Source organism: Gnatocerus cornutus, chromosome 6, assembly GCF_029298725.1.
Source record: "Gnatocerus cornutus isolate USDA-ARS CGAHR chromosome 6, icGnaCorn1.1, whole genome shotgun sequence".
Taxonomy (NCBI): domain Eukaryota; kingdom Metazoa; phylum Arthropoda; class Insecta; order Coleoptera; family Tenebrionidae; genus Gnatocerus; species Gnatocerus cornutus.
This window is the reverse complement of record NC_142238.1, coordinates 8,153,238-8,172,790: the sequence shown is the minus strand read 5'-3', so window position 1 is coordinate 8,172,790 and position 19,553 is coordinate 8,153,238. Positions and strand designations below refer to the sequence as shown.

Genomic DNA, 19,553 nt, shown 5'->3' with positions numbered 1-19,553 from the left:
TCGCATTAAATTTGGCAATTTGCTTCGTTTAACATCCCCAAATCGCTTCAGGAAGTTTAAGCAAGGTTGTATCAACGAGAGAAGCGAAAGTTTTGTGTCAAAGGAAGAATCGATGGCTTGGAACTTTACAAGGTCCCATTTTTTGCGCTCTTGGCGCCACAGAAAGTACCTAGGCGAACAATAATCTTCCGGAATTTTGCGCCAATATTTTTTATTGTTTGTTTCTTTGATCATTCTCAATTCATATTCGATAATTCAAAACTTACAAAATTTAAGGATATGGAATATAATCTACGTTTAATTTATTTTCTTATACAAATTTATTTAATCATGTCAAAGTAAAATACTCTGAGATCATAGCCATTAATCACCTTTCGTAGCTTTCCGCCTGATAGCGTGAATAAACTATTAAAATCTAACTCACAATAAACATTGTTGTTTTACCATTTAGATAGTCTTTTCAGTACTTGAATTACCTTATAGTTGCCTATAACAATAAGTAAAAAAGTTTACTGTTATCGTAAAGTATAAATTATCGGTTTATTGTTCGAAAAATGAAGAGTTATTAAAAATACAGATATACTACTCATTTACTGTAAAACCAGTGAGTCAAAAGGGAAATATCAAAGCATTTTTTTAACGTTCTTGTTAGTTATGGTTTTAACTTGATTTAACTGCATTGAACTAATTTAGTACCTGAACGAATTATGACGTACGATCAATGTAAATATTTATTAGTACAGCAAAATGTTTACTTCTCGGGAAATTATAGATCATATTTGTGCAATAAATGTTGTTCTGTTAGATATAATTTTGCTACCGTTATCATATGTTTACATTTTAAAATATCACCGAACCAGAACCTAAAAGTGAGATGTCACTTTCAAAAAGTGTTTTTTTTGTAGGTAAGTGTAAATCAATCGCAGAATTTGTCCACAAAATTAAAGCTTCTTGATGGAAAGTTTATGTGCTATTGAGGGAATTGTTTGTTCATGTACTTATCTACTGAATTTATTCAATATCAAGAGTTTTTACGGTATGTACTTAATATCATAAAATCAGAGTTGATGAGTTCTTTATAGTCAAAATAAAAATATATAGTTTAGGAAAACATTCATTATTTACGTCTATAACATTTATTATCCTTCTAGAGTAATTTCTTGTGTACTTGAGCCTCAAGAGACAAGGAAGTCGCAGTCATTAATACATACGAACTTTCCCTTTGAACGTTAATTTTGTGGTCCACTGCAGGTAGTCTGGAAACAAACTATCAAATTCTACTTTTCGCACAAACAACCTTCTCACTTTGTCTACAAAATTAAATTACCTCCTGTGAGCCATTGGAATGAATTCGGTGTTAAGATTCAATCATGGTTTCGACGTGCGCCAGTTTCCAAATGCCAATTACCATGTACACCGACGTAATAATTAATGTAAATTTTCCTAATTGATTTTAATTGGAAATCAAAGAAACAGAAACATGGGTGTAATTAGTGTTAAATGTAGGATAACATCTCAAGAACGAAACGACACATTTTGCGCTAAATAAGTGGAAAATAAAGACACACTAGAGGCTCATGATAATCCGTGCGCATCTTGACTTTTATCTAGATTTAAGTTTACTTCAATGGCCACTGACGACTCATTGTGTAGAATGCTAATAGATCGTCGACGCGAACTTTAAGTATAATTTCACACCCGATTCACCCGTAAAACTTTGTCGTTGTTTACTTTCAAGACCTGATCGGTATTGCTAATTCGCTTAGGCTTTCCCTTTATTTTCGTTGATTGATTGATGAGTCTATTCCGTCTTTTTCTGATTGTTTTTCTGTGGGCTTTTTCGTTCCAGTTTATCTTCTTAAACTGGAGAAGTTTCGCCAAGAATTATTATAGGGTCTAATTGGAAAATTGAATTTATACCGCAATTTGCCTTAAGCCTTGTTGTCAATTTAAAAACTTTTCTCTTAAAGTTTACGCTAGGTTCTGCCGGACGGCGGCCCTTCAGGCGTTTAATCGACTTATAGTTTATTTTCATTGCGTCAATCAGTGCGAGTACTTAACTGTAAGAAGGCTTACACGCAAAAACACGATAATCTGATTAGTTGAACAGTCTCGGGAGATTTGAGAGTCGTTATGTTTCTCTAGAAATTTGAGACAGTAATTTTTACTGACGCTTCTGTAATGGCCAATATACATAATGGATTCAATATTGATCAGGTTTAGACTGTTTTTGTTAAGACTTTACATTAACACCACCCACGCCACGGTTCTAATGAATATCCAAGGTGCTAATTGCTGGAAAATATAACAATAACATTGCAATATTGCCTTGTTTTAATTAGTCACGTTTTGAAAATTCATGGATGCAGGAATAAACGATAAACAACCTCCAATTTAAGTGATCCTTCAGCACTAAAGAAGACAATGCAGATATTTTAATTAAGATAGCACGGCTTTAAAGAGTTTCCAATAGCTTTTCTCCAAACTTCGTTAAAAAATTCCGCGCAATTTTAAGTCCACTTAACTTAACACTTTCATGATGTTTTGAAAGGTTCATCCTGAAAGTACTGCTTATCAACAATTCAATCTACGAGTTAAATAGTGCAACTTTTTTATTTCCAAACTCGGCGTTTTAACTCATTTTTCATCATTACTTTTGCATAAAGTTTTTAGGTAGGCGAGAAAATAATTACTTTGCCAGGCTAATTCTCGAGTTTTATTCAAAGTTTATTTGTCATCTTGAAAGTGCGAATTCATTTCTTGAAAATAAACGGGAAACTTTTAAGACGTTTCTTAATAAGTATCAAGTTTGATATTCACCTTATTAATTTAAGAATCCCGGTAAATTTTTAATTTCACTTTTAAGAACTTGAAATGCATTTTAGTTATTTTAGAAACGGTGCGACTGTGACAGTTGTTCACGCTGCTGTCGAATTCGAGCTTCCTATTGAATTTCGGGACAAAATTCAATATAGCTCGCACAAGTGTGCATCATATACCTATTTTTTTTTATTATCTTCGCTGAATGTGAGTGTCCGATACGCTAGCAATTTATCGTGTACATGACTAAAAAACAGCAATATGAATCGTCTCCAACAGAATATTGCCAATTTATTATTATTAACTCGAAGTGTGCTACAATATAAGTCCTTTAACGAGCATCACTCACAAATACATGCACTTTTGCATATTCACAAGCTTATATTACTATAAATCAAATGTTACGCTTCGCATCCATCGCGATAAATTTTAATAGACTTCAGTAAATTTTTATTGCTGCTGGCGAGCAAATAAAGGATGTTATCCTAGTCTGGAAGCTATAATTCAAAGTAAATTTTCATTTGTAATAAATTATGGGCGACAATGTGGTTTGTTACCTCCGTTAATAGGATTTTACATTTGAAACCAACATAAAATTCGGTTTAATTCCATTTTTTAGCGGTATTGACAAGGCGCTGCAAAAAATTCGAACAATGCTATTATATAATATCGACAAACTTTTAAAAGAGGTGGTGGACTGGTACCGATCGATTTAATTACAACTTCAATGCGACAAAGGTCCAAATTCTGTCTTTTATATTTAAAATTACTTTGACTTTATTTTGTGCTGATATAATGTCGCAGTAGAACAGAATTCGAGAAAGACATTGCAGATAATATTTTAGTTTTTGCAAATGGTGCAAATTGGTGGAGCAGTCTAATTAATTAATTTACGGGATGTCTAGCAATAACTGGAAACATTGTAATGGCTTAGAAATTTAATTAGTTCTGTGTAGGTACTTATTAGCAATTGTCTGCAGCTTAAAAAAAATTTGCATTGTGAAAAAAACTTTCGTATTAATTAAAAATTACCACTAAACAAACTGGCAAATCTAAAAAGTGACAATGCAGCGTAATTTCTTCGGATTCAGTATTTGTTTATTTTTAAATTAATTTAAATTTTAATTACAAAAGTTAATTTCCATATGTGTTTTATGTTTCTAGTTTATTTTTATTTAATTTATGAAAAAATACAAAATAATAAAATATTCATTAACAATAAATTTATTAATAAATATATTAAAAAAAAACAGAGATACTCTGAACCACGCAATAAATAAATTACTATTTTTCTTTTGTACAATCGTAATAAAAAATAAAATAATACTGAACAAGAATAAGCTGACTTGAAATTGTCCGAAGAAGAAACTAATTAAAGCAAATTAAAATTTAACATCAAAGGCAAGATAAATACTAGTAAGAACAAGGGTGAGCTTTATCCAAGAAGAATAATTTTAATAAAGCTTAAAAACCCTGACAACACCGATGTAGAACGATAAAACAAAAATCTGTGAAAAGCGCGAAATGTGAAATGAATTTCATAAACAATTAAAAACACGTTTAAATATACAAAACGAATCAGCTTCCCTCTTTGAATTTAAGGCAATTGTCATTAATTGCAGATATTAAATTTCATTCTCCGCTTTGAAGCTTTAGATTTTATTATTGTTTTGATAATTTAGCAGGGCCGTATATTTCACAAGGTTTTCGTTTTTCGTCAAGTGTACACAGAGATTGAATTGTATTATCCCAAGTATACCGAAAAACACGATCCCAAGGGATTTCCGATCCACCCACGAACATGCAGAAGTCGGGTTAAACTGAGACCGTCTGTTATCGCTTCGTTTCAGTTTTTCCAAGAGGGACAGCTTGATAAATTTTTAATATAATAGCAAGGACAAAATGTGGAACGAGGAAAATGTTTTAGTAGGCATGACCTATTAACCTGTTTTTTCATCGATATTGGGTTAAATTTATGCAATATCTTGATAATCCAAATATCTATCATTATTGCGTGTTTTTAATACGTTGATGTGATCGTTGTCGGGTTATCTTTGATTCTAGTAATGGTCAAAAGTTAGTGGGGAATCGATTTGTTCAATTTTCGTGGATAACATTTAATTTTATCCTCTGACGCGGTTAAATTAAATTTCATATGTAAATCGTTTGATATTTTTACACCAAGACAAAGTATGATTTGAAATAAAAGGAGAATTAAAATTAGAGAATTTTCCACATTTCATCGAGTTTTGATTGAAAATAAATACGTGCATTGACTCTGAAACCAATAAAAATTAATGATTTTGGTCTGGAATATGTACAAGCTTAAGATTAATTTAAAATTAGCAATTGAAAATACGTGAAAAATCTTTTTGTTGGGTAATTTGTTCCGTCCAAGCCAGATACAAAATTCTCGTTAAAAGTGAAATTCATTCTGATGAAAAAAAGTTTGGGCGTAGGTTTTCAGAGAGATACGAAATTATATTTTCAACAATTTTTTGTAATAGTCAGATGGTACTTGATGGGTGAAGTTACCAAAATAGCGCATTCAATGCACAAAAAAATATTTCAATTTACAACGAATTATAAATGACTTTGTTGCAATACTAAATTTACTTTTATCTTAAATGGTATTGTTGTTTTTAACAAAATTTTTGAAAACCAAAATAATCAATGATTGATGACTTAATTATGCAAAAAACATGCTTGTGGCAGTTGATATCACTTTTCCGTCAAATTTATATGCCAATGAATACTCACTGAATACACATTCCAAGCGAGTTACCATTTTTAGTACTCTCCAATTTTGGAATTATTAGTTTAACTGTATATGCGAACTCATGAATAAAAAGTAATGATGCTGCAGTTGCAAATGAATTAAAGAGATTAGTGGTGAATCATTCTGCATATCAATATAAATCTTTTTGATCACACCGCCAATTTTTACAATTTTTTGTTGGTTTTGATTATCTAAAATCTGATTTTCTATTAAAGTTTACACGATGGATGTAAAATCTTTTCAGTTCAAGGTTGACTATGACGTTAAGATGTAAGTGTGTCTTCAACAGAAGACAAAAGTTTCGGACTACCAAAAATTTGTTTTTTATTGTTTTAAGTTTCAATTATTAAGTCACACCGCTAGCACTGGCTGGATTTTCTAAAATGGGATTATACCTTACTGTTATTAGGGCGTACCTACTATATAAGCAAACTTTCGTAAAGTTCAAAATGATAACAATAAGCTCTTAATTATGTATGCATTTGGAAACGGGATAGTGCAACTGTGCAACCTTGTAATGAGAATGATAGTGTTTTAAGTGCACAAATGCAACAAAGCAGCCGGCGCCGATGTGGGCGAATAAACAAGACATTTTGCAGAATTTTACTGTAAAATATATTTTTGAACAAGCGTCATCACGCTAGTGATTAATAAACGCAGCTTTTTGTTAATCTTTTTAAATTAAGGGTTAATCTCATAAGCTCACAGCTCAGACTTATCTCAATAATTAGCTTATACCTACACGCCTGAAATTATTCATTAGCATTTTCCAAAATAATAAATCTTTACCGTTTTGCGTAAAGCGACGCTTTGTTTGTTTAAAATATTTGTTTAGATGATGAGCACTTTGGTAAATTAAGCATCATTTCCATTTTAGAGTGAAATAAAGGAATACTGACTAATATAGTAAAATATTATGTTTATTCAGCAGTCAACGCGCTCGTAAATCCAGAAATTGAGAATCGGAGTCATAATTTGTTTACTTATACTTAATTAATACGACATTGCTCTAAACACTGAAAGGAACTTTCAGAAAACGCCAGAAACTTTGTAACCAATAATAACTGATATTTCTACAAGACAAAGTCAATTTTCGTCGGAAATAAGTCATTTCCAACTTCCGTTCTTCTAATTTCAATTGACACTTCAGTGAAACTCTCTTTTTTATTGAACAATAAAGCATTTTCATTGTAAACATTCTGTTATTATCCAAAGAATTCTCATTACCAAAACTAAATATTTGCACTAAGATTTCTCATGTGATGAATTATTTATGTATCGATAATGTACAAGTTGTAAAGTCCCCATGTTAACTTATTCAAACAGCAAGTCTAAAATTCTTAAGATGTAGAGGACGCAAGCGCAACTGAAGCTGTGGACTTTAGGTAATGCGACGCTCGACGTCGGGTTCAGTCCACATCGGCTACTTGAATTGACGCCACAAATTTTCAAAGCGAAGAACGCGCGCGTTTACTCACGAACTTTGTTCCAACTTTTCAAACTTTGAGAGCTCATCTTTGTTTTTTATGTGTTAACCAGTTGCTGTGTGGACGTTTTTTTTTTGTTTTACAAAATGGGAAATTAACACTGGTAAGGTTACACGAAGCGCGAAATAATTTAATAATATATTTTTATAAAGCGCATATGTTATGCACCATCTGTTCGGCGTTAAAATAAAATTTCGTTATTTATAAGAATCACTCTAATATGTAAATGGTATAACAGATGTCTTGTTTCCTTATAAAGTCGTGAAATGTCTGGCTTACGGAAATTTAATTAAATTTTTGCGTCCCACGCCATTTTTTAATTTCATAGTTTTTGATTTAACTTCGTTTCCTTCATTTAGTAAATTGGATTTTATTTTTTATAATCATTTGGCTGTTCTCCTTTGGATTTATTAATTTGAAGTCGTGTTTCTTGAACGAATCCCGTCCGCTCCGTTTCAGATTTTCAATTTTTTGTCTAGCAGAGTGCGTGAATTCCATCGCATTTACTTAAATGAATGGAATGCATCCGATTTTAACTACGAGATTTTGTTTGTTTAGCTTGGCTGTTGTAATCTATCGTCTGAAATTTATTCAGTTCTTTGTAATTAGGTTTTACAAAGGCCAGATGTCTCGGAAGGTAAAATTGTGATTTTTTTTGATTCGCAAAACATTCGTGTTTTCCACTTCTAATTTTAAATTGAAACTTAATTTTTTTGGGAGCATAATATTTATAGTTTGGAAAATAAAACAGTTCTCGGTATTATTTTTTCCTTTTTTTTGTAATATTCATAATTATCAATGGATAATTTAACAAAAAAATATTGCTAGTTGATCCCGTAACAAATCGAGTTTCCATTTAAATTTAAATTAAACAAAAATTCGGTTACGGTGTTATGTGTTATTTCTTTATGGTTATTCGACTCTTCGGCGAGTAATCCAGACCGTAATCTCTTTGCAAAAGTAAAAATAAGCGCGTGGTTCTCAAATGTTTGCACTCAAATTACAAAATCAATAATCCTAAGTGAACTTAATTGTGTAAACAATGTAAAATCTATTTTAATGAATGAACATAAATAATTACGAAAAATAATTGCCCACTTCAAATGAGGCATTTTGTTCAAAATTTGAATTGCGGGTAGGGATGGCTACTCCGATTCCTGATTTACATATTTTATAGTATGAGTGACTGCAGCATTTTGGCCTAAGCCATAAACTTTTATAAAACAGCCACGTAACACGAGATGTTAAAAACAAGGTAGATATTTTGGTTGCACGAAATTTCCCTGGGTTATGTTTGTTAAGTGTAACTTTTACGTGAAAAATAATAAAAAACATCAAATTAAAAACGCACGTTATGTATTCTGATACAGCCCAGTTTTGACGTACAAGCTTCCTGAAACTAGACATTTATAATTTAAATGATTCCATTAATTTTAAATTAGTTTGAGGCATTTCAACGTTAATTGAAACACATATTGATCGGAACTGTTTAAACCAAATTAGCTTAGGAAACCACAGAATCATGGGACATTTTAGTGTAATTTATGTGTCACCACCTTAAATTATCTCCGCATTATTATAACGGACAACAATAATAACTAACTGAACTAATGACTAAGCCAGTTTTTAATTTAGATTAGTAATTAATTTGATTCAAAATTATAATGGAGAGATTTTTAATAAATAGACGTTGTGACTTCCAGCTCGAATTGAATGTTTTCTAACATTTGTCATTTTATGCAACTGACTCGCTGACAGGACCTTAATCTCGTCTTGAAAAGGAATTAGAAATGGGTGGGCATATTAAAAAAAAAACAAACAGACGCCATGTTCTTCATACGATCAATCGGTGTCACGGATCGCATTCTTTTAAACTGATTACCGAATTTCTTTCGATCTTTTTGCCCAGCGAGTTCCAATAAAGTCCGTACGTGAGTTTTTAATATTGTATTTCCCCCAACGTCTAAATTGCCGTTTGACATGTGCTTTTCATAGAAGTTTTAAAAATAAAAACTACTTATTCCTCGTTTTAGCATCAATAAATGTCTGCTAAAAATAAATTTTCAGCGTAAAGGTCGTCTTTTATCTTCCGCATCAGTTAGCGTGAAATTACATCAATCACAGAATTTTCTATTAAAAGTTGAGAAGTTTATTATTGTTGCAAATAAAGACCTCGTGTTTAGACGTCAAAAAAAGTCCTTCAGGACGGAAGTGCCAACAACACAACTAAATAACAAACAAGGGAACAATCAGATAAACGTTCAAGTTTCTTAACAAGGTGGTTCGCAACAGAATGATGTTTGGAGAGAAAAATTAAATTGATCGTGAATTGAAAATATCCCGCAATCTAAATTCGCACTTTTGTATACAACAGTTTACTTCTATTGTTTTTATCGGTTTTGTTTATTGTGTTTGAGACCTTTCCAAATTACATGAGTTTCCATTTGATCACGTCTAATAATGGAGCACCAGTTTATCCAGAATTGATAACAGGTCGTTGCAGATTCGAAGAAATTGAATATGTCTAGAGATAATCTTTTTGATCAAGCAATTTATCCATATAAATTAAGTTGTTCCTGGTAATGTTAATATTTACCGAAAATGAAAGGGAGGAGAGAAAATTTTCATTCTACAACAAATCAATAAAAAACGGAAACCGCGCTTTCAAGATTTTTGTCACGTCTGTTTTCAGTTCGAGCCCACAACTCTTTAGTGATGCACAAAATGGATTTTTTCATTACTCGCCTTCAGAATTTTAGCGAGGATTTGAAAATCCAGAACCGTTTCAATGAGACTAAAATGAAAAAGTCTAATAGTCGGTTATAATATAATGTAATGAAAGTAATTAAATAATAATGGATTTACTTTACGGTGTCGTATTAAAACGTAGTAAAACAGTAGAATATAAATTAAAATTAAATTTTATGTCAAGACTAAATCTAGACGTAATAACAGGATGACTGCCATCAAAGGAACAATGATTTGAGAATCAGGTTTGTATTTTATAGGTCTAAATGAATTTTAAATTTATGTAAATTAGAGACTAATCTTAGTTCTATTATTATTAAGTTTCGACTTTATTGTGGGAGCTAACGGTGTTAAAAGTCATTCAAAAGACGTCTCTGTTCGAGCCTGTTTAGACTTTTGTACGGACATGAGTGGAGTGAGAAGTTTTGAAGAAAGGTAATTTACATTTTTCAAATATTCTAAAAATTTTCACTTCATATAATGCAGTTTTTCATTTTCGTAGACGCTGAGGAATTTCTATTCGGGCAAGCTGATCCGTGTAATAAAAGCAAGCGTAAGGTTGCAGGAGGTAATTCTTTGATTTAATGCTGTGATGGTAACGAAATTCGTTTCAAGGAATTCTCAGTTCTATAATTTGCTTAGTATGATTTTCGAACAGAATACTTGATTTAGTTTCCAGACTCTGATCAGTATTGATCAAATCTAAAATCTTCATTCTCTTTTTGTGAAAATAAACAGATGTTATTTCTTATTGATTTTCTGGGAGCCGAACTGAATGGTTGAATCCAAATCTCCCATTCTAGTTTCCATTGCATTAATTAAATTGAAGACATATTTGTTTTAAAGACGGTATTTATAAGTTTCAGGTTTGTTGATAGAACTTTTATTTCAGTTTTTCAGCTTCAGGTGTTGGTTTTTAGCTTGCGCAACAAGTGTCTGAAAATAGAAAATGCAGAACTGAGCGCCACATTGCGGCTGTTGTAAATTTTACGTGCATTCTAAAATTTATAATTTATTGAGACAGTCATGAGACGATTTCCGTAGAACCGATAAATTGATGTCAAAACACCACATCTTTGTTATACAATATTTTATAACATAATGGTTACAATGTTGAACTGAGTGCCGAAAATTTATTTTTTCGCAGTTCCCAGATGTTTTCATTTTAATTTTAAGCTCAGGTCAATTGAAAAATCAAAAGTACGATCGAATTGTTTTCTTTTGATACCGAAACAACTTTAAAAACAGGATTTATTTTTATACCGTGTTCGATATTACTTAATCTGATCAAATATTTGGTGATGTTCTAACTGAAACATTACCACCCTTGTTAAACTCTGATGCTACAACAGTTGCTGAAAACAATCCAATTTTCGTCACAGTTTATATGGTCAATTTCGTATCAGACAATTTCCCGATTAAAAGTGTTCCGACTTGTTGGTAGCATGTACCCCAGAATTCTAAACTAGCTAGTCGCGTTATAGTAAAGTTTAGTACGAAATTATGAAGCACTTATTCTACATTTTGACGTAGGCAAACCCGTGGCGAAAATGATTTTAATTATATTTGTCGACAGATGAAGTATTAAAATCTTCGACTTTAAAGTGGTAAGTAAATTGTATTAAACCTGACTGTCCGTTTTGGTGTTCATGACCAAAAACCAACCAAGATATAATCGTTTAAAATATTCCGTTATTCGTGACGCTATTATAAAAGTTATTCCAAAATCTGATACAACCACAATTTGAAAAAATGCTAATTTATAATCTGATTGCAAGGTAGTTCTTAATTTAGGTTTGCTCTTACTAAATTCGTCACGAATCCAAAATCCAAACCTGAACGATTATGAAGCTCAATTAGTTTTCGTGACAGTAACATTTATTTGTGCCCTTCTATAACATTTGACACTACCGATGTGGAACTGTAATTATGGGCCATTAGTCAAAGCTATTGCCTAATTAACAGCTATTAATAACAGTCTAAGCTGATCAAGCTCGCAATTTATAACAAACGTAAGGACGAGATTTTTAACATGATTTTACGTAAGCTTTCGCTGCAAATCTCGGCTTTATGAGATCACTGCTCTGTGTGAATAAGCTAATAAAAATTTAAGTCAGATTTCTGTTGCGACCATCATAACAATGTTGAGATTTAATGTTCTACGAATTTTATATAGAGCAACGAATGCGCTCGTCAAACTTTTATGTACCTTCTAGGTAATTTCAAATTTCCGGATGTACAGCTGTAAAAATTTTCTGCAACTCTGAAAGTAATCATATGAATCACACGGACCGGTTGGTTTTCCCTAGATTTGTTCTATTTATTTCTCCTAATTTTATCTTCGCCTAATTTAAAGTTAACTTGGAGATTGCACCTTTAAATTTACAGTGGAAGCAATGTAAACAAAGAGCGTATTTATGGAAAGAGATCTACTAAATTGTTGAAAATAGCCGGAATGTATTATGAAGTGGCTTTCATCAAGTTAAAACGTTTGCTTGTCTTGAGGGAAGGATGGCACGAAATAGCTAAGTATGCAAGTGGGATGAATACAAATAATATTATTGTCTGCACTCAGGAAAATTGGAGCATTTTTAATTTAGCGGTTTCTAAGTACAGGAGCGAAAATAATGATGATGCATTTTTACTATTTGTTGTGTCAGGATGGATGCAGATAATTACTTTTTCACGTGACAATGACAGCGAGACACATTTTTGCGGAAATAAAAACTGTAGATAAGCGTCGGTGTAAAAATTCTGTTTAGTCTGTCACAGAGAGATAGTTTTTTACGACTCATTACTAACTTTCTGTTTCAATTTTTTGGTAAACAGCTTTACAGCCACAGTGAGGGAGTCTTGTAAGATGTATAAAAAAAGTCGTTTATTGCTTTACGACCCCACTTAGAAGGAAATCGTCTGTAACTTGGTACCATGTAGCAAATTCCCGAAATCTTTAGTACCTCATAATGATAATATGCTTTTTATTGACAAGATAAATGAGGCGAATCATCATTCAGTTGCCGTAAAAAAATATGTGAAGCGAACGAAACCGTATCTTATCGACGCACCATATTTCAAATAATCAGAACTAATAAAAGAACGAATTTTACGTCCATCAATCAAAAACTCGAATAGAGCGGACAATAATAAAGTTAAGCAGCAAACAACCCTCGAAACACCCATTTTACTGAATAATAGAGTCGTAATTACGCAACCTTGAATGCAAGCGAAAATATAAAAGTTATTGACAAGATATAGCTCAGTCGTCCATAAAAGTAATGTCCGAGCAATTCTATTATCAGAAGTAATTACTGCCGTCATCAATAGCCCCTAATGGTTGACAAAATATTTATACAAAGGATTTAATTGAAGTTGACAAAAATCGAAGCAAACTTCAATTATCACGGGAAATCAGAGTTTTCCATTTGGTTGTGCTACTTGAAGTTTACGTGGAATTAGTTGGAAACTGCTGAGTTTGCACGGAAATAAAAACTATAGCATAGAAATGCTCCCAATAAAGTGATTCCACTTTTTGCTGAAACGAACGAACGTGACTAGCTCTTATTTGTTTCTGTGTATTCTACCAATTTTAATTCTGTAACAATGTGAGAAATTGTAACTTTACTGCGATTAGGAGAGCAATCTCGAGTGGAATATGGAATTATAACAGCTTTTCTCCGTTGGTTTTAAAGTTTTCTCTTTGTAGGTAATACTACTTGCATTTCCACTAAGCGAGATTTCCTACACGCTAATCCGACGGATCCTCTTGTAAATTCTTGTTCAACTAGTTGGATATTCTGTAAGTGCTAGTGAGAAAAATCTGTAGAGAGACTCTTTAAAACCGAACACGCGTATGAGACTTGCTTTTTCTATATGAGGTGGGATTTTCAAGTCGTAGTTTTTTATGTTTCTACATGTTTGTCGCTTTTTCTGAAATTTTTGGATTTATATATTTTACATAAATATAAAATTTTACATTAAAAGCACCCGAAGAATCAAAAGAATTAAACTTTATAAATTGAAACTGTTGAAGTTCACCTTGAACGTCTGCAAATGGGAAATTGAAAATTCTAAAGACAGTAATTTCTTAGTGTAGTCATTATTTTATTATTTTCTACGGTATTATGGTAATATGTAGTCTCGTATAAACTCTGAAACTTACTTTATCATTTCAATTCAACATGCAGTACCTGCATCTGCAAACTAAATGTTTCTCAATTGTGATTCTCTATTTGAAAGTCGTTACAGGTAATTTAATTTTATTCATGCGGAGGATTTACTAAATAACAGTCAGCGATTTAAAATACGACACCAAAATTGTAGATATTGCGTTTACCAACTAGATTTATTGTTGGAAATTGTTTTCGAATTCACTGAAGTAATTGTAATATACTACCATAAATCAAACAATTTTCTATGATTATAAAATAGCAGTTTATGTCTGATGTGCAATTTCTTTAGTGCCAAATAAAATAAATTACAGCTGGTATGTACACGTACATTAAGTGTAAATGTAGCGCAGAATTTCTAAGCAGAAAATATTCTTAGGAACGAAAATGGTGGATGCGCCGGGTGATGTACGTAACTCAGCCCCAGGGCGCTTCTGGTTTGTATCAACTTATTAAGAATGAGAGGACGTCTTATTAATTTACTCACTGTTTTATGTACGATAAGATCAAGTTCTTATTATTATTATCTTGTTGAACTTCGAAAATAAATTCGAAGCAATCCACAAAATGGATTGAAAGCTCTTGTTTATGATAGCAATTAATTTTTACGAGGACATCGACGAATAGTGAATTGCTTTGGACAAAGCCGGAAAAATAACAATAAAATAAATAAAATTGAAGAACCATTGTTCACTGGAAGTCTCATCACACGTCCTGGAAGTGCACTTAACTAGTTGTATTAATAATAGTGATCAAATTAAATTCGAAGCTTTCTTTTCTAGGTCCAAGCTTTCAGAAAAGTCATCGGAAGATGAATGGAATTACTTTTTCAGCGAACTCCGCTAAAGTGCAACAGAATTTCCTCCGAGACCAATAAAATTAACGTCACCTTTTAACCAGAAAATGTAAGTAGTTACACTTTTCAAACCTCAAAGTTAATTAATTTTTAGTTGCGAGATCTAGTGTTGTTTGACCCTAAACTCGAAATTTCTTTTAAACTTAGTATATTTAAGGTAATACTGGAAAACTTTTAGCGCAATTGGCAATTTCGTGTTCAAATATGTAAAATCTAGTTCCCTAGAAGAGCGTAAAACGCGTTTTAATCGAATTGGTGCGCTTAAAAAGGCCTAAATTTTTTATTGCTCAAAAAGAACAATTTCATTCAAAAATGCGAAATGGACCCGTCACACGTTGACATGTGTGTTTAATAAAAAGCGTTAAATGAACTCGAAACATTTGTAATGTCATGTCAGCGATTTATTATCTTTATTGTTGGTGTCCGCATTCAAGTACTAAAAAATTAATGGAAAGCTTTGTTGTTTTTAATATAACATCCAACAGTAATATAAGTAGACAATAATCCCATTGCACTCCATTTCCTCGGAATTGAAATTGAGAACCGGACGTCACCGAATTATCTGATTTGATCCGACAGAACGCGAGACGACATGAGAAAAATACAAATTGCTAAAGCGAGAATATTTATCATTGTCGAAATCACACAAAGAAGTAGCAGAATGCGACAAGAAAAAAAGATGAGGCTTATCAAGAACACTGGTTGCATTCATACATATATCGTACACTTCGAACATATCAATGAAGCTTTACGTTAAAAATTCAAAGTCGTGGAGGATAAAATTTTAAAGAAAGAAATGCAGAGAGGTCGTGGAAATATTTAACAGTAATGGGGTGTCAATTCGTGTTCCTGAAGACAATTTAATAAATAAAACGGAGGGTGGAAATAATAATAAATTTTAAGACGTTGGGTAATATAAATAATTTATGGAAAAGAAGCTGTTAGGTCGTAGTTGTTGAAAAAATTAAAAATTTATTGAAGGAATTAAGAGAACGAAAGTGTTTTTCTCGTAATCGAGGAAAGAGTGGATAGGTAAATAATTTATTGGGTTTACATTGCATAAGAATAAGCTTACGTTTTCTTCTGAGTTATCTTTGTGTAATCTCTCGGGAAATAGTAAAAAAATTAGAATTGCAAGCGTGGTTCAATTAAAATTACTAATGGCGCTAACACGCTTGTTTAACTAACCATAAAACGAGTAAAAATCCTACTTAATATGCAAACACGGTGAAATTAAAATTCAGAGATACACAGTAATAAAAATGATTTTTATTAAACTTGTTTCCGTTTTTATTAACCCGACCCGACTCGCATAAACAAACTGCGACGTAAAGCTTTCCAATTCTCAAAGAGAGAATTTTCAAATAGAATTCACTAGTTAGTATCTGCTCAAAAACATCAAAAACTCACTGACGAACGAGACTAGTTTTTAACTCGTCCAGCATTATTACAAAGCTCTGGTAATCTCATTGGCAATCATGGCGTCTTTACAAGATCGTAGAATCACTCATGAATGAACACGCTTGGTAACGGCTTTCATTTGATCTAAAAGAGCTTTTTCCTTTTTGGCGTACAATTTCAGTCTTGTAACAAGAAATAAATATTTCTGTGGTGCGGCAATACTGTACTTTTAAATTGATGTGGAATTAGGTCTTGTCGAAACTTTGGACTTGTTGCTTTTAACAATCTTAACTCGTGCGGTGGTAAATAAATTCAAATGAAAAGTTTGAGAAAGTTTGACGTTAATTATTGCTGGTCTCTATGTACACTTTTTTTATTTGTAGATTTATGAATTTATCGTAGAACACGTCCGGATTGGAGGATATCTTCCCAGTGCATTCACCATTTTTAAAACAAAACGGTTTTGTTCCTATCTCAGGCACCACATATATTTCCACCGTGAAACGATAATCTCAGACTTTTCCGCTTTTTGAGTTTTCGTAATTTCTCCATTGTGTGTGTTCAAAAGGTGGCGTCAATGACCACAATATCAATCGATCTTTACCTAGTCTTGCGAAAATAATTGCTTTGGTGAAATTTGTAAGTCTGGGAAACATCGTGCCTAATTTGTAATTCGAATGTGGTTTGTCAGTCTCAGATGCAAATGTGGAACAGGACGTACTCACAGTGATTGGCAATATGGGAAAATGTCAGGAGCTGTGTTAAATGGGCGTTTAGAACGCCTTTTGTGCCAACACAAAATTAAAGCATGTAAACAGAAATCGTGTTGTACGTATTAATTGGATATCCTATTAGACTTGTCAAAGTAAGCATATTAATGTCATTTTTTCCACTTTGGAGATGAAAATTTGAAATTAATATTGATAAAGTTCCTCGTTTTGCGTTTCAAAGCAGACGACGTCCTGCAGATTCAATCGATTTACTATTATGGGTGTAGACTTGATTAAATTACAAAGTAATGACGTGCTTTAAACTTCTTTTGGGGTTATTTCAAGCTAGTTCTTGCTGGCAGCTTCAAGGATACAGATTACGTAACTTAACTATCTTTGGAACTATATCAAATTCTGTTTCAATTATTTTGTGAAGTTCAAGTCAACAAGCATTGATGCAGATAAGCTGAATTAATTATATGTTAATAAAAATGTTTGATATTTTCCACTCGTTTGCAGGTGTCGAAATAATCACATTAGTGCTGGAAGGAAATAACAGAAATGATGGATCACTTCTAAAATTTATGGTTTTCATTTCAACTTTATACAGAGAAGAAAATCGAAGAAATTTTAAGCGTTCTCTTGAGATCCATTCAAATTTAGTCTGCCTCCTGCAACCAACAAGAATAAAGTTCGAGTTAGATCTCAGGTGTAGGCACCAACTCTATCGCTTTATTATTCACGTCATGTTGCATTTAAAACTCAGGAATTAAAAAAGGATTAGATGTCGAGGGTACATTAAACAACAGTAATAAATTCCACGTAATTTTATTATCCTTGAAAACTGTACACGCTCCATTAAAAATGTTTTATGGGCCAGCTTCGACTCACCACAAATCACTTCAACAATGTCTCTTCAACGTAAAATGTTTACGCAAAATCCCTGTTCGACGACGCGTGTCCAATATTAACCCATACAAGTGAAATAAATTCAATATTGCGCTTCAGTAGACAAGATTAAAAGTGGAAAAGAAAATTTTCAGCGCTTTCGTTGGAAACATTAACTCGGTAAACTTCGATATGTTTTTGGGTGAAACGGTGGAAAATAAATGGTAATTCTAAATACTTTAAAGCGATTGCGAAAGTCTGCAATTTATAGAGACAGAGATGGAATTTATCAATCAGAGATCTTCACGAAAAACAGGATTTTTTCAATTGACATCATATTTGAACCGGCTTTGTAATTTCAATCGGTCTTTGGTGATAAAGGTATGGCAATAAAAGAGTTTTTTGTACTGTTGTTAATTAAATTTGCTCACTTTTGTCAACGCAATTTCGAGAGGCTTGTGTTTGTGACACGTGGATCAACCAATATTTTCAATTAATTTTGTTAGTTAATATGCAAGAATGAACATGAAATATTAAGCTCGTTAAAAAATCACAATTCCTTCCTCACTGTCTATTTAATTAAGTTGTAGATGCATTCAGTCAATTCTGGACTATAATTTGCATATGTGTACGAAGCCAATTAGAAACTACAGCTAACAATTGCTTTTGTATTGTATTACATTCTATGCAAATTACTTTAGCTAGACTAGAACACTTTGCAATAAAGGTGGAAGGCGGATTCCTTAAAACCTACATATGATCTGTGACCGTAACTAACTTCACTTAGAACAATTTCTAGTAAAACGAAGACTGTGCTTTTGTTCTAGTGCCATTTTCACCAGAAAAAAAATCTTTTACAAACATAAAGCAAAATTTAACGAAAATCATCAAAAAGTTGAAAATAAAAATGCTTTACAAATAAAATGGAAAAAATGAACATTAATCTTTTGGAGGCCTCCATTTATTTTAAACAAACTATTTTTGTAGTAGCAAATGATGATTTTTGCCGTCATTTTTTTGTTCAGCTGCATTAAATTTATTGGCTACAGGACTTGCAAATCACTTTAAGTATTTTATCATAACCATAACCATTATAACCCCAATGTATTTTTTAAGGAAATTATATCAGCTTTTATATCTTTCAACTTTCTGTCTCATTTTCATTATCATAAACACACATGTTTATGCTATAAACAAAATGTAATTTTAGGTAAAGCTTGTTTATATTCAATCGACGCAAAACCATAGGAAATGTTCCAGTTCCACGCTGAAATAAATATTTCGGTTTGAATTGAGAACTCAAATTTTGCGGCAAACGTTGTTACGTTAATGTGGTTTGAGCTCCTAGTGTTCTTTTATACTGTCGTGCCAATTATCTGTGTGTTACAAACTCGAAATAGTTCAATTGTGTGATAGCGCCAAACTTTTTCAATGAAATGCTCCAGTTAATTTAAATATTCGATGGTTAGGTCAAACTGGGTCGTTTTTTTCTATTCTAATTGATACGTTGTTTACAAACTTTACCAAGTTGGAGTGTTCTAATTATGTTAACAAAACAAACTGATTTGGGAACACGAGTACAGAAACTAAACTCAAACAAGTAAAAACAATAATGTGGCGGTTATGAGGCACTAAAACATGATATTGTCGTACAAAACCTAAACTTACCTCCACTAGCTTCTTGTATTGAATCTCATA

General features: G+C 32.2%; 1 protein-coding gene across 6 annotated transcripts in view; it reads left to right on the top strand.

The window, feature by feature from the left end:
* The first annotated feature begins 864 nt into the window (after window positions 1-864).
* Oct-TyrR (Octopamine-Tyramine receptor) overlaps window positions 865-19,553 on the top strand; it is a 57,437-nt gene continuing 38,748 nt past the window's right edge. For 4 of the 6 annotated variants that reach the window (XM_088039487.1, XM_088039482.1, XM_088039486.1 and 1 more), the window contains exons 1-2: window positions 7,013-7,189; window positions 14,783-14,905. The gene's annotated coding sequence lies outside the window, so the exon portion shown is untranslated. Of the gene's footprint in view, window positions 906-7,012; window positions 7,190-14,782; window positions 14,906-19,553 lie in introns of those variants that run through there. The other 2 variants (XM_088039484.1, XM_088039488.1) reach the window with 2 other exon arrangements.